A 12136-nucleotide genomic window follows, 5' to 3' on the forward strand; every position below is an offset into this window, starting at 1 on the left:
TATTTGTTGTTTGAGCTGGTCAGGAATTTTCAAACCAAATGTTTTTATCAGAAAATGTAGATTCTTCCAAACTGAATTTTTTTGCAGAAGTGTATCAGTTTTGTCAGGAAGTTTTCTTAGGTCCAGGACGGATTTTTTGATCTGATAGACACATCCCAGAATAGCCAATAGCACAGCAGTTGGGATGCTCACCAGGGATGTTGGAGACCCAGATTCAAGTCCCTACTTCAAATCAGGTGGATGAGTGCCCTGGCTATTGTGGTGTGGATCTCTGTTGTTTTTCATGAACATTTTGGTAGTCTTGGCTTCATTCCAATGCAGAATGGGGAACATTTTTTGTGGGATGAGAAAACTGTCCTGCCCAGCTCTGTTTGTTACACAGCAGAGGAATGTTGAGTGTCTGGAATCCTGGGGTAAGTTCCAGATTTTGTTGAGGAGAATACTCTAGTGCTTATAGGCTTCTGTTGCTCTCCCCCTGTCTCCTGTCCTTTGGCTATCCCTCCCTGGTTTCTGCCCCCATGCCTTTTTTTTTTCTTGCCCCTGTCTTCAGCTTCTGCCCATGTTGCCCCCAGGTTCCTTCCCCATTTACCATACTCTGCATTTGTCCCCCTTACCTCACCTATTTCCCCCCCCCCAACCCCCCCCCCCCCCCGTCTACATTACCTTCAGACTCTCTTCTCCTTCTCTTCCTCCATGATGCCTGTGTGCAAGGAGGGGAGGGGAGAGACGGTTTCCCTGCTCTCAGTTTTTGTGCCTGGTGCTACAGCAGCCCTGGTGACCTTTGGGAGTAACTGCAAGGGAAATACTACTCAGCCCCAGAATGGAGCACGTTCAGTTGCTCTGTGGGGATGATGTGTACATATAGCCTGGTGGGCAGGGAGGTGTTCTGTGCAGACAGAATGTTTGGAGAATTTAGCTGCCAACCTCTAAGTCTCTTCTAATGAAGTGTGAATTGTAATACAGAGGCTTATAACTTGACCAGATTTTGAGCAAATTTTCAAGGGAACAGCAAATGGCTCATCCCTAACACCAGGGCAACCGTGTCTGCCCAATTTCAAGTCCATGCTCCAAAGCATGGGGATGCTAAGTGAAATGGTTGTAACAATTTTTACAAAATGGGCCACACATGTTTTTTGTCTAACCTTGTTCTCAAACAGTTGAGCCATTTTTAGCTTAAACTTTCTAAAAAAAAAAAAAAAAAAAAACCAACCCTCACCCTTTTCCATCCATTCCAACCAGGATGGAAAAATTTCAGCCAAAACAGTCCAACAAAGTTATAAACAACTGAAGATGGTAATTGTCAGGGTTCGTTCTGAACTCTAGGGTACAGATGTGGGGACCTGCATGAAAGACCCCCTAAGCTTATTCTTACCAGCTTACGTTAAAAACTTCCCCAAGGTACAAATTTTGCCTTGTCCTTGAACAGTATGCTGCCACCACCAAGCGTTTTAAACAAAGAACAGGGAAAGAGACCACTTGGAGACGTCGTCCTCCCAAATATCCCCCCAAGCCCTACACCCCTTTCCTGGGGAAGGCTTGATAATAATCCTCACCAATTTGTACAGGTGAACACAGACCCAAACCCTTGTATCTTAAGAACAATGAAAAATCAATCAGGTTCTTAAAAGAAGAATTTTAATTAAAGAAAAGGTAAAAGAATCACCTCTGTAAAATCAGGATGGAAAATACTTTACAGGGTATTCAGATTCAAAACGCAGAGGATCCCTCTCTGGGCAAAACCTTAAAGTTACAGAAAACAGGAATAAACCTCCCTCTTAACACAGGGAAAATTCACATAAAACAAAAGATAAACTAATCCGCCTTGCCTGGCTTACCTATACTGGTTGCAGTATTGGAGACTTGGATTAGGATGGTTTGGAGAAGATGGATTTCTGTCTGGCCTCTCTCTGTTCCAAGAGAGAACAACCACGTAAACAAAGAGCACAAACAAAAGCCTCCCCCCCGCCCCCCAAGATTTGAAAGTATCTTGTCCCCTTATTGGTCCTTTGGGTCAGGTGCCAGCCAGGTTAGCTGAGCTTCTTAACCCTTTACAGGTAACAGGATGTTGCCTCTGGCCAGGACAGATTTTATAGCACTGTATACAGAAAGGTGGTTACCCTTCCCTTTATATTTATGACAGTCATAGAGTAGAAAGTGTGGGGCAAATTTACGTTTAGGTGGTGCTGCTGCCTTCACTGCCTATAATACATTAGTTTTTAATAGCCTATGCATATCTAAATATGTTAAAAGGATGTGATGAAGGCTGATATAATCACAATAATCCTTTCTTTTACTATAGCCCTTGGCCTAATTCATTACTAGAGTGGTTGGACATTTTGTGGATAAAACAGTTTCATCTGAAAATGCCACTTGGTTGAACCACAAATTTCTTTTGAACTTTTGCCAAATGACAGGCCGGTTTCCAGCAGAATCCTGCCTACCAGGGTTCTAATAGAACCCTGCTAACTCCCCTGGCAGGCTGCCTGGGGAGCCCTCCATGCAGGCTGCCTCAGGGCTGAGGACCCCAGCCTTGCATGGTCTGCGTGAGCAGCCATACCCATAACAGAATTTCCAGGGTCCCAGCTCTGGAGTCAGGAACTTGGAAGAGATCTGGCTTGAACCTGGGTTCTTGGGGCTTCCAGGCTCCATGGTAGGCAGCTTTGGAGCCCTGATTCTAACTGGGACTCACATTCTGGTTCTGCAACAAGGAACCTTGAAATCCCTGAGGGTTATTGAAGTCCTGGGACAGTCTCCCCAGCCCTGCAGCTCCCTGAAAGCCCTGCCATATGGACTGTCCAGGGCCAGAGACCGCAGAACCTATAGACTTCTGGCCAGCTGGAACCCTGTGAGTCCCTGGAGCTGTTGAGTAAAATTGAGATTCCGGCAATAGTAGAGATTAAACTCACAATGTCAATTTCATTCAACAGCTGCCAGTTCCGAAGAGCAAATTTTATTTCTGAAAATTTTTTTTTTTTTAAATTTCCAGTATGAGAAATTTTTGAAAGATTTGGTTTCATTATGATTCAAAATGCAGAAATTTCTCATGAACTGAAAATCCAATTTTTGGCCAGCTCTATTAACTATGTTATCTTCCAACTTCTGTAAATAAGGCAGGGGTTTTACAGGCAACAGTTTAATTGACTACACAACCTGGTAATGTCCTGTAAACTTAATGAGTCAGGAGTCATGTGAAAACATTAATATGTGATCATGATGCCTACACAAAAGGAGGCAGAATTAAGGTTGCCTTGCCAGCCTTAATTCTGGAATTCATTTTGCACTGTTTGGTTTTGGAATCTTAATGCTCTTTTAAGAAAGGTTTTATGGAATTTCTGATATTTTTCTAAATCTGAAAAAGCAAAGAAATTCTACAATATACAACTGTAATGATTCCATACATGGGTTATTAGGAAGGTTTGAAACTGGTACCTTCATATCCACAGCACAAACATATACCACTTGAAGTATGGTTTAAATGCTTTAGTTGATAGCAGTATTTTATTTAGCATGTGCATAGTCGTCTAGCCAAGTGATGGTATCTTCAGTGATGTGATGCAGTTCTTCTAGGCCACTGCTAAACCTAGTTAGCAGGCATTCATCAACAATGTGCGTCATCATCTGTGTTTGGGCATGCTGCTTTTGAGTGGCAGAGCTAGGAGTGAATTATGTAAGTCACCCGAAACAGTGGGATAAAATCTTTATTACACCACAACATCATGGATTCTGTATGTGCCACACGTTACAATAATACTAGTTTAGGAGTGTCTTTCAGAGTTTAAATCTTTCCATTAGCATTATTTTTTAACCTGTAAAGTCAGGTGCTTTAGTTACCATGAAACCAATTCTGTAGGGCTCAGAGAGATCCAAAAAAGCCTCTTAATTGACCAAAAATATATTTTCTGTCCATTAAAACGTTCTAATCATACGAATATCACTTTACTCTCATTTTTATACACACACACACACACACACACACACACACACACACACACACACACTCTATCTCTTTGAAAGGGCCTGAGATGTCAGAATTTAAAGTAATAATATTTTTATATCGAAAAATTTCAGGTTGATTTTGAGCTTTGGTCCATTTTAGTTATACTTTTTCTCTTTCTCAGTACGGTTTAAAAAAAAAAAAAGGCTTCACAAGAAAAAAAAAAATACAAGACAGTCTCAAGAAAATGCACTCAAACTTTCCTAAAATATATCTTAGTCTTAAAGAATACATGATGGTCAGGAATAAAGGTTTTCACAGCATGAATTTGGGATGACCTGCATAACTAACTTGTGGCTAAGCACTTGTGAATAATGCTGGTATTCCATATTCACACTGATGAAATTTCATGTATGTATGTTTATGTCTATGTAGTGTGTGTATGTCTGTCTGTCTGTGTGAATTTATTGCACAACTGGGAGCACTGTGTACAGTAAAAGTTGCCCAACACTTCTCATTATAAGAGCCTGTTTTCACTTGCTTATAACTGTCGAAGTTTAACTGTTCGAGGTTGAAATTTCTTATGCCAGGTGTTTGCCTGAGGCTCTTTTGTTTTAGCAAAAATGCTTCAGCAGTTTCTGAGAACAAAGTTAGGGGAAAATACATTGTTATGCCTATGTTAAAAAATTCTTACCACAGTTTTATTGAGAAGTTCTAGTGTCTCCATGCTTTGGAGGCGGGACTTGAAAATTGGCAAGGGGGCCAACATAGTGAATAGTCAGGGATCTGTGTTTTGTTTTTCTTCTAGAAAAAAATCCCCAAATGTGACCAAGTTGTAAGCATTTGCAAAACATCTGTTTATGCATGCTCAAAAGAGACATAGTTTGGCTTTTAAATTGTCTGACGACGCCATCTCCAAGGGCTGTAGGGGATGAGCAGGGTTTTCCCTGTGGTTGGTGCTCCTGAATGCTGAGGTGCCAGGCATGGGAATGGAGAGTAACGTGATTATCTTTCCAGGGCTCAGTGCTTCTTTTGCTGGTGCCTAGGCAGCGCGGAGAGGGAAGAAACTACTGACATGAGTGTAGAGGGGATAAGAACCAGATCTGGGGTGCATGGCTGAACTATATTGGGATAGTATGGCCTAGTGGATACAGCAATGGATTGGGACTGGGAAGCTGAGTTCTATTCCCAGCTCAGCCATTGGCTCACTGGGTAGCCTTAGGCAAGTCACATCATCTTCCTGTGTCTCAGTTGCCCCATCTGTAAAGCAGGGCTAATGAATGCTTACCTTCCTTTGTAAAGTGCTTTGAGATCTAACGATGGAAAAATGCTATAAAAGCAAAGCATAATTATTAAAAGAACATGATCAGACAGTGTTTTTTCCACAGAACTCCTGCCTTTTTCAGTCATGGGATAGACAGTGCTCAGTGAACGGAACAATATTCTGTTTTATCCTCATTGTTCAGTAGTTAGCCCATGCTTTGTTTATTGTATGCTGCTCAAAACCTGCCCTGAAGACAGAACTATTAATTTTCTTATGGGCTTTAATATGGCCCTTGTCATTATAGCGTCTGAGTGCTTCACAAACATTAATTTATTTTCACAACACCTCTGTGAAGTGGGGTGCTATTATCCCCATTTGAAAGATGGGGAACTGAGGCACAGAGAGCTTAAGGTCAAGTGCTTCCACTAATTTTAGTTGCCCACTCTGAGACACCTAGGACCTGATTTTTCAGAGTACTTAGCATTAAATCTAGTGAGCAAATAGTGGTTTCAAAGAGAAAACATATAACTTAATCAAAAAGTTGTTTCTGAAAACAGTGATTTCTATCTTTATTCAGTCTAATTATACTCTCTAATAAGACTTATGAGATGAATAGTTCTGTTGCAAGATTTCTCCCGTACACAAGAGTATGCACTGGGGTTTGTTTGCTTTATTGATATACATCAGCAGTAAGCGTGAGCTTCAGCAAGTTTATGGTGACTATCTTTTTCTCTACTTCCTGGGGAACAACAGAAACCGTCTAACAAGTTACACCCGTCATCTTTCTCTGGTGATCTCAGGTCAGAAAACTCCACACACTGCTTTTCTTTAGGATACTAACCTGTCCATGCTGATGCCGTCTCAGACTTGGACTCTGTAAACAATCACATTGTGTTCCTATGAGTTCATAATATTCCAGTTTAGTACCCATCAAACATAATTCACCCAAGTATGAGGCAACCCTGTTGACTCAGAACCTTTAAAGGTTAGTGATGACATAAGTCCCGGCCTTGGAAATGTTGTTGCACTTAGCAGCAGCACATGCCTTTATATTGCCACACTGTACTATGACATGTATTGCTTTATCAGAATTGCCTTTCACCTTGTCTTTACTGTATGTGTTTACAATGCTTCCCCCTCACCAATTGAAGGAGACACAAGGGCTTAGAAGGCTCATGCACAGGGTTTATAGGTTGTCAGAACAAAATGATTTTTTATTGAGGAAGGGTCAAACAACTTGTGCTTTTTGTTGTGTCACACTAAACAGTATAAGAACCATGTTAAAAAAGCTCTGGACTCCCACTAGAAGGCAAGGGCTATGAGCAGTGATTTAAGGCTACATTATCCTGTTTCTAATTCCTTCTCTTTCTTCCTGCGGAAATGTAATTGCAAGAGGCTGGGAGAAGGGATTGGAGCATTGGCTTCTATGTCAGCCTTGAAGAAACTCATAAAGTCTCTTTTTATGAGTTTCTCTCTAGCCTAGTCCTACTTTTCCAAATTAGAGGAGACAATATGACAATCTTAGCTAGCTCTGATCTTACATCTTAATCTGGTAACTCAACAGCCATATCAGTACTCAATTTAAGCTGCGCATTTTTGAATTTAACTGATTCCCAGTTGAGCTGTAGCAAAAAGTCATGCATGTAAAAGTATGCAGATCATTTTAAGGAGCCAAAAGAAAAAAATTTGTCCCTTTTTACTATTTATTAAAGACAATGGCTTCACTAATGAAGGCTAACCTTAGTCTATGACAGATTGAGAATTTAAAAAACCTAATATTACGTTGGATGACCCAAAGAGTAAATCTGAATAATTGACATTTTCTATATAACATGTAGCAGATACAGAAGTTAAAAATAAATACTCTTGTAAAGTTGTGACATTTGAAAGAGTGATTTCCCCCTGCCCCCCCCCCCCATTCTATAAAAGGCTGCAAAGGAACTGCATAGACTTACTCAAATCATTTTAAATGTATTCTAGTTCTTTATTTATTGCCATAATGATATATCTGGTAAAATCATGTCCTATTTTAAATCGTTCATTGTCCTAGCCTCACTTAATAAAGTGCTTGAAACTGCAGCATTCCACCTCTGCCATGAATGTACCTTGGTCATGACCTGGGAGGACCACCCACTCCTGAGGGGAAGAGGGTAATTCTGTCTCCATGCTAACTTGATTTTAGACCTCCTTTGAAGAAAAAGGACTTGTATCTGCCAGCCTATCCCAGTCTGGCCTGTGTTGCTTCTGTAATATGGATTTCAGTCTGTTGAAACCATGTAGCTTAGTATGGAAGTCAGACAGGGCAGTAGTCTTGTTGTACTCTTGGTTCCATTTCAACTTGAAGAAAGCTCATCTCTCATGCTACTGTCACTTGAAAACAGCTCAAGGGGAAAAAAGGTGTTAACTTCAGCCAAAATGATTCTTTGGCTAATGAGATCTGACTGATCATTTTGAAGGGAAAAAAAAAAGTAATATCCTATGACATAAATATAAATACAGTGGTTAAAGATCTAAATTTTATTCTTTGCCACAAACACTTGTAATTAGGAACCAGAAATGCTTTAACCCAACAAAGAGAGAGTACATTTATTGAAGTGATTTTGCAAATCAGTTAATTGAGCCACAAACAAAGCATCAAATGAAGGAAATAATGTGGTAATTGGAACCCTGATCCCTTATTGGCCTACATTATGGGTTTGCTATCTTTTAGCAGTATTAAATCATTGCTTGAGAACATTGCCAAAAAAACTCTTCATTTCCTTTTAGTGACTTCTTACTGCCCTCAGCTGAAGTTTAATAGAAAAGGAAGGACATGATGCAGTTTTAATGACAGGAAACCCATGGCTTCCAAATGAATAAATTCCATCACTGGCTGCCACAAAGTGTGCTAATTATTTCCTTTGATAAATTAAAAGCCGTAAAAGTCCAGAGTATATAGCATGTGGCTTACAGTTATAGTCTGCCTGTCTGCGTTATTGAAAGTTCATATAAACTTCATTCTTTTAATTTAATAAACATTATAATTATTTTGACACTAGTAGGCTGTATAGAAAGCATATGTGGAAGACATGCTTGTCTGACAGGATAAATATCCCACAAAAACCAAATAACCCAGTGAACCCGTATGTTGTAATAGCTCGGTTTATATGATGATTTTGATTTAATTTACAGATTCATCTTTCTTTCAAAAAAGAAAACGGTGAGCATTGAAACTGTAAATAGAGGAGTAAAACTAGAAAGTATCTGACTCCTATTGTAAATTGGTTGCACAAGTTCAAATGACCTTTTTTTTTTTTTAAATTAAGAATTTAGCTAACCTGTGACTAATTCTTCAGTGAGTTCATAGGAACTAACAAGGATAGTATATGACAGAGAGAGAAGATGGCATGATAGGCCAGAATAGGAATGCAGGCACAAAACCATACAGCAGACTGCTAGGACCAGTGAGAAAATTAACAGAACTACAGTAAAAGAGTTGTTATCTGGCATGTTGGGGGAATGGGGTGTGCTGGTTAGTCAAAAATTCTGGTTAATTAAGAGTTATACTTACCAATGGATTACCGATTTTCAAAGAGTTAGAATACAATAAAATGAATAAACTTTCCTATTCTCACCCTTTTCAAGACACATGCAAATATCTATTTTCTGTTTTAATGTCAACACAACTCTTTCATGTCTTGCCTTTGCTTTTCCGTGGTATTTTGGATGCCATAATGGTAGGGTGGCATTGATATTTTACAATAAACACAGGACAATACATCGAGTAATAAACCAACCAATCACAATGGCGGATACAAACCAAAAGACAAGCATTCGGCTCTTCTCCGCTAACTTGAGCGTAGTCCAACTGCTCTCGGAAATACTCAGGTCCCGAATAGCTTCTCCATTGATTCCAATTAGTTTTGTCATTGGTCCCAGTTAATAGATTGAAGATTTGTATTGGGAGATATCAGAAATGCCGGTTTCTAGAGCTTTCTGGTTGGTAAAGTGCTGAATAACACAGCTTTTACTGTATCTAGAATTGAGAATATCAGAAGATGCAAAGGACAGGCAATCTTCTTTTGGAAGTTCTTAACATTTAAAACAGATGGTCTTGGAGCAGTCAGGTACACTGATTAAAATAACTATAGTAAGAACGTAGGGCGGGGTTATCCACAGAAGTACTTACATGCCTAAGTCCTGGTTTCCACAAAACTCCTAGTCAGCTGTCACCTAAACTGTCTTAGCACCTAAGTTTTCTGGGTAAAGGTTCCCTGGGCATGTCTGCCTCTGCCTCTGAACATGCACGCTGTGGCCTCACTCTAGGCATCTGGGCACCTATCTCCTGACTAAGTCCCAGAGCAATTCACAAACTGGGGAAGATAGGTGTTTGGCTACCTAAATCCCGTGTGGGACCTGATCTGGTGGGCAGGCACAGAGCCCTGTGTGAACTCGCATGCAAAATGACCGGTTACAGGGTAGGAGGAGGCTGGACCTCCCTTATAACATTTAGCCCAATGGTTAGGGAACTCACACAGGCTGTACGAAAGCCCTGGTTCAAGCCACCCTCCACCCCAAACCTGATGAGAAGGGACTTGAACAGGGATCTGTCACTTCTCAGGTGAGTGCTTGAGCCACTAGGTAATGTGATATTCTGATAGGGTGGGATGGCTCTTGTTGAGGTTGTACCACTTTAACCAAATAATTTACTAATTAGGCCAGAGAAAGTGTTAGAATGGCTCTATAGCATAATGGTTAGGATACCCATCTGAGAGGTCACAGCTGTCTGTTCTAAGCCCTTCTCATCAGGCAGAGGAGGGTCTTGAACGGAGGGTCTCTCACATCCTGGGAGAGTACCCTAACCACTGGGCTCAAGATTATAAGGGAGGTGTTCATTCTCCCACCCAGAGCTGTTTTGTGTGGAGTTAGGCAGCCTCTGAGCATACCCAATAGTGGGCCTCACATGTGACTTAGGTGGCCAAATGCCTGTTTTCCCCTGCTCTGTGAATTACAAGTTGAGCTAGATAACTCTCTGCATCCTGGATTTAGTCACTGAATTCCAAGAGGTGTGGGGCTAAGCACACACTCCTGTCATTGGCATCTCCCACTGGCTAGCTTAAAAAGCTCCGTGCCTAACATAATGGCTTTGTGGACCACGTTCTAAGGCACCAATCTCTCTCTACATTATTTATATAAGAAACCTAGACATCTAGCTCAGGTTTTGTGGATTGCAATGCTATTCCAGTGATTTTTATAGGCACCAAAAAGTCAGGCATTGTCATGCTCAGTGTCACGATGCCCAAGTCCCTTTTTGTGGATCTGGACCATAGTGTTTTTCATAGAATCACAGGACTGGAAGGGACTTTGAGAGGTCGTCTAGTCCAGTCCCCTGCACTCGAGGCACGATTAAGTATTAGCTAGATCATTCCTGACAGGTGTTTGTCCAACCTGCTCTTAAAAATCTCCAGTGATGAAGACTCCACAACCTCCTTAGGCAATTTTTCCAGTGCTTAACCACCCTGACAGGAAGTGTTTCCTTATGTCCAACCTAAACCTTCCATGCTGCAATTTAAGCCCATTGCTTCTTGTCCTATCCTCAGAGGTTACGAAAAACAATTCTCCTCCCTCCTCCTTGTAACAACCTTTTACATACTTGAAAACTGTTATCATGTCCCCTCTGTCTTCTCTTTTTCAGACTAAACAAACCTAATTTTTTCAGTCTTCCCTCATAGGTTATGTTTTCTAGACCTTTAATAATTTTTGTTGCTCTTCTCTGGGCTTTCTCCAATTTGTCCACATTTTTCCTGAAATGTGGTGCCCAGAACTGAACACAATACTCCAGTTGAGACCTTATCAGCATAGAGTAGAGTGGAAGAACTACATCTTGTGTCTTGCTTACAACACTCCTGATAATATATCCCAGAATGATGTTTGCTTTGTGGTCCCTGGATCCCTTTCCACAGTACTCCTTCCTAGGCAGTCATTTCCCATTTTGTATGTGTGCAACTGATTGTTCCTTCCCAAATGGCGTACTTTGCATTTGTCCTTATTGAATTTCATTCTATTTACTTCAGACCATTTCTCTAGTTTATCCAGATCATTTTGAATTTTAATCCTATCCTTCAAAGCACTTACAACCCCTCCCAGCTTGGTATCATCTGCAAACTTTATAAATGTACTCTGTATGCCATTATGTAAATCATTGATTAAGGTATTTAACAGAACTGGACCCAGCCAGAACTGATTCCTGCAGGACCCCACTCGTTATGCCCTTCCAGCACGACTGTGAACCGCTGATAACTACTCTCTGGGAATGGTTTTCCAACCAGTTTTGCACCCACATTATAGTAGCTCCATCTAGGTTGCATTTCTCTTGTTTTTTTTTATGAGAAGGTCATGCAAGACAGTATCAAAAGCTTTCATCCTGTGTCTCCTAGCACTTTGCAAAGGTAGGTATACATAGGTATCGTAAAACTACAAATAGGGAAAGTGAAGTATTCTGTGACTTGTGCTGGGTGTCATAACAAATCAGTGGCAGAACTGGGCTGAAAACTAGAGCCGGACTATTAGTATTATTTTTTTTGGGGGGGGGGGCAAATGGTAAATTCACCAAAAACCGCATTTGGGTGGGGGTGCTGAAACTATTCAAAATTAGTGGGCTCATGAAAGCAACTGCAAACTGCTAGACAAAGGTAGATCAAAAATACACTGTTGCATGCAAGAATGTCTCTTGGGAAGGCACACTTTCTTTAGAAGAAACTAACTGCCAGGTGAGATCATTGACCATTAAGTTGCAGACCTGGAATTTGAACAGATAACAGATGGACTAATTAGAGATTAAATTATTTGTGAAATAGCTGATGAGATACAAACAAAAAAAAATATGATAGCAAACTACAAATAAATAAAAATCTGTGTGTAAGCCTAATGTATATCAGCTAATAGTTAAAAGGCCTATT

This window comes from Chelonia mydas, chromosome 4 (genome assembly GCF_015237465.2).
Source record: "Chelonia mydas isolate rCheMyd1 chromosome 4, rCheMyd1.pri.v2, whole genome shotgun sequence".
In the NCBI taxonomy this organism is placed as follows: Eukaryota; Metazoa; Chordata; order Testudines; family Cheloniidae; genus Chelonia; species Chelonia mydas.